The sequence below is a fragment of the Stegastes partitus genome, unplaced genomic scaffold (assembly GCF_000690725.1).
Source record: "Stegastes partitus isolate 25-593 unplaced genomic scaffold, Stegastes_partitus-1.0.2 Scaffold1270, whole genome shotgun sequence".
NCBI classification, from domain to species: Eukaryota; Metazoa; Chordata; class Actinopteri; family Pomacentridae; genus Stegastes; species Stegastes partitus.
This window is the reverse complement of record NW_007579001.1, coordinates 48,167-48,482: the sequence shown is the minus strand read 5'-3', so window position 1 is coordinate 48,482 and position 316 is coordinate 48,167.

The following is a 316-nucleotide window of genomic DNA, read 5'->3' as shown; positions in this document are numbered from 1 at the left end:
GTAACAGCATGTGAAGTACAAGCAGTGCCCTTCCAAAAGAGCGACGCGTCTTATTTTCTTCGCCATCGTCGTGTTTAATCTTGAGCACCTCTTGGCCTCGTTGGATTATGTTAACTGGAGGAAGAAATTCTTAAATAAGCCGTTACGACTGCTGTTAAATGAAATAAAATAGCCCCGGACGAGCACATGACGCTCATATTTAACAGCAGTGTATCCTTTAAAAAAGTGGATATTTTGAGATGTTGCTATGCTATTTGCAGCGGTGTGCATGGGGCTGTTATTTAATCGTCACTACAGTGTTTATCTGACTGTTGTG